Below are 4,009 nucleotides of genomic sequence, written 5' to 3'. Positions count from 1 at the left end.
TTTTTTTGAGACAGAGTCTCACTCTGTCACCAGGGCTGGAGTACAGTGGTGCGATCTTGACTCACTGCAATCTCTACCTCCCAGGTTCGAGCGATTCTCTTGCCTCAGCCTCTTAAGTAGCTAGGACTACAGGTACGCACCACCACACCCAGCTAATGTTTGTGTTTTTAGTAGAGACGGTGTTTCACCATGTTGGCCAGGATGGTCTCAATCTCTTGACCTCGTGATCTGCTCACCTTGGCCTCCCACAGTGCGGGCCTGGCCCCTTGATTTTTTTTAAAACAAGATACTCTATGTGCGAGACTGCCACCGTTACTACTTGAGACCCGTGGCTACAACAGTTATTACTGTTACTACTTGAGACAGTTACTACTGTTACTACTTGAGGCCCTCATTACGAGACTGCATGAAGGAATGAACGTGGAAATGAAAACTTAAGACAAAAGTTACTGTTTTAAAGGAAGGGTCCAGGGGAAGAAGAAGAGAGCTCCCTGATTCTAGTGAGCAAAGGCAGCCTCGAGCTCCTTCAGCCCTTCACATTTATTGGGTAGAAAGAGCAGGGAGGAGGAGGTAATGATTGGTCAGCGGTTTAATTGAGCACAGGTTCATATGATTGCTAACAGGCTTCACACATGCCTAATTACAAGAAACACTCGTGCCTGGGGCGTGACTGCCCTCAGCATTCCTTCTGGGTGGCAGACGCAGTTTGTCAGTTTACCAACATCCTGCTTTCGTGAGAACAATGTGCTGTTTGCTCACAGAGCCTCCAGTGGTGCACTGACTTGATCACGACCCTCATTCTTTCAGCCTCCAACAACTTTACTGCCATCTTCTGGAAATTGTTTTTATTTTTGTAGTAAGTACCAAATCTGTGATGTCAATAATGTGAATGACACCTCCTTAAATGTGTCCTTGTGCAGTGCACAACCCACAACCTATACAGCCATACGTCACAGAGGCAATGATGTGTATGATATCGTCTCGGGAAACTGATGTGCTTGAGCATAACTATGTCCAGAGAGATAGTAGCTTCTTGTCAGAAAATTAGGATTTCATAACCACTTATAATTACTGTAGCTTTTTCCCAAATTATTTCCAAATTCACTTATAGAAAATGTCACTTAGGGATTTTATCTTTGTCTAGGTTCAGGATTCTGGGGGTGGTAGAAGGATGATGAGTAAGAGGAAGGGAGATGGAGATTCTGAATTTGAGAAATCTACAAAAATTAGAAGCTGAGAAGCTACATCAACAAGCATGCAGTGTTTGCTCAAGGAAGCAGGCCAGTTAAGATCTTCACCCTGGGTAACCCCTTGACTTTCTTCACTGGGGTTTCAGGGAAAGTATTTAGATGCCCGTTTCAAAGTCATTACTGGATAAAGACACATTTGCAATGAAAAAGAAAGATTTTATTTGTCTTTTCTCACAGTTCAAGAATTTTGCATACAAGACTCGGTTTTAAAAATAGAGAATGATGATTCTCAAAGTAAATGAGCCACCTCAAAAAGACAAAAACCTACCATCTTCCCAAACAACTCTCACTTTCCCCAGCATTAAACACACACAAACCGGCGGAATCGATGGGAAACTAACAATGTTTTTGCGGGGTGACATCCCATTAGTCACAAGCGGAATTTCAAAAAGCACACGTAAGCATAACATTAATTCGTTTCCCAGCATTCTGCATTGCAGTAGCCTAGAGATTTACAAGAAATTACCTCACTTGTCTTTAAAAACTACACTCTACCTTTGAACACTTAGCGGACTGGACACCAACTGTCCTGCCCCGTGCAGTTGAACACTCGCCTATAAGTGACACCCACACAGTTCAAACCCATGTTGTTCAGAGGTCAGCTGTAGGATCAGGTCACTAATGAGCCTTCAGACCATGTTTTGGGGCTTACAAACAAAGACAGTTCATTCAAAGTTGTTTTTAAATGTTTTAGTCAGGTGATCTTAAGAGTCTCTCCATCCTTGCAGCACTGTCCAACAGAACTGTCTGCAATAAAGGAAACGTTCTATGTCACGTTCCCCAACAAAGTAGCCACTAACCCTGTGTGGCAGTTGAGCACCTGGATATGGCTAGTGTGACTGAGGAAATGAATTATTATTATTCTTTTTATTTTTGAGACAGAGTCTCACTCTGTTGCCCAGGCTGGAGTGCAGTGGCATGATCTTGGTTCGCTGCAACCTGCACCTCCTGGGTTAAAGTGATTCTCCTGCCTCAGCCTCCCGAGTAGCTGGGATTACAGGTGTGCACCAGGGGCCTGGCTAATTTTTGTGTTTTTGATAGAGATGAGGTTTCACTGTGTTGGCCAGGCTGATCTCAAACTCCTGACCTCAGGTGATCCACCCGCCTTGGCCTCCCAAAGTGCTGGGATTACAGGTGTGAGCCACCATTCCTGGCCTGAAATTTTAATTTGTATAACATAAGTATAACATTAATTAGAATTATTTTAAATTTAATTTACATTAATTTTTTTATAGGGACAGATCTCACTGTGTTGCTCAGGCTGGTCCCCAACTCCTGGCCTCAAGTGATCCTCCTGCCACAGCTACTCAAAATGCTGGAATTACAGGCATGAGCCACCACGCCTTGCCTTCTGTTTAATTTTAAACAGCCACCCGTGACTAGTGGCTACTGTGTTAGGTGCGCAGCTTGCATATGCTCTTGTATCTGCCAGGAATGCCTTCCTTCTGGCTTTCCGTTTGTGAAACCCCTGCAGATGAATAGATGGATGAAGGAATGAGTGAACGTGTTACTGTTAGACCTTGTGTAGCGCTGACATGGATCAACAAAGATAATTAATGCTGAAAACATAATGCACTTTATTTCACTGTTTCTTGTCATCAAATATCTTCGTACAGTATTTATTTGGTTAATCTGAGTGCTCGTGTTTTAGTGATTTTGGATGCTGCACAAGAGAGAGTTGACTTTGGGTTGGAAAGAACTTGTTGGTTTCTCTTCAAGCCACATTCCAACCTTCACTGATCCTACTTTCAAGTTGAAAAGCTAAATTCATATCTGTTATTATGAAACCAATTTAATTGCTGACTCAAGCAAGTAGAAAAAATGGACATGTTATACCAGGGAACAAGGCTTTTTATAAGCCAGCTCTTCTGAAAGCAGCAAAAGAAAAGCCAAAGTGATGGAAATTTACTTTGCACACAGACTGCACAAACGCCCTTTTGGAAATCAGCTCTGGTACAGCATGAAAGCCTGGCTGTAACAGCAGCGCAGTGTGTGAGTTCATGAGCCGGCCTGTGCTGCTTTGTGAGGAAACCTTTCACAGGGCCCCACTTTGCTCCAGGCACCAGCAGGGTCATGTGGGCTGCAATTAGAGCATGCCACAGGCCAGCTTTTTACTATTTTCCATCCATAAAAGCGGCTTGTACGTTTATTAGAGTATTTTTCCACTTTTCTTTCTTCCCTCTGCTCCACTCCCTTCTGTTTTAATCAGTGATCTCTGAATACAGACTTACTACCTTAAATCTAGAGCACTCTACTGGTTCTTAAAAGTGAGACGTGGCCGGGCACAGTGGCTCACACATGTAATCCCAGCACTTTGGGAGGCCGAGGCGGATGGATCACAAGGTCAAGAGATCGAGACCATCCTGGCCAACATGGTGAAACCCCATCTCTACCAAAAATAGAATAATTAGCTGGGCGTGGTGGCGGCGCCTGTAGTCCCAGCTTCGGGAGGTTGAAGCATGAGAATCTCTTGAACACAGGAGGCGGAGCTTGCAGTGAGCCGAGATCGCGCCATTGCACTCCAGCCGGGGCGAGAGAGCGAGACTCTGTCTCAAAAAAAACAGTGAGACGTTTGTGTGAAGAGAAATCTTACTTTTGAACCTGAACTAAAATATAAATAAATACTAAGGAGCGCCCCCTTAGCAATAGTTAAGAGTCCATTCATTGTGAACACTGTCAAATTAGCAGGCAATAAAATGCTAGGGTGGTCCAGGTGCAGTGGCTCAGGCCTGTAATCCCAGCACTTTGGGAGGCCGAGG

Source organism: Mandrillus leucophaeus, unplaced genomic scaffold (assembly GCF_000951045.1).
Source record: "Mandrillus leucophaeus isolate KB7577 unplaced genomic scaffold, Mleu.le_1.0 Scaffold168, whole genome shotgun sequence".
Lineage (NCBI taxonomy): Eukaryota > Metazoa > Chordata > Mammalia > Primates > Cercopithecidae > Mandrillus > Mandrillus leucophaeus.
Note: the sequence above shows the minus strand (reverse complement) of the source record.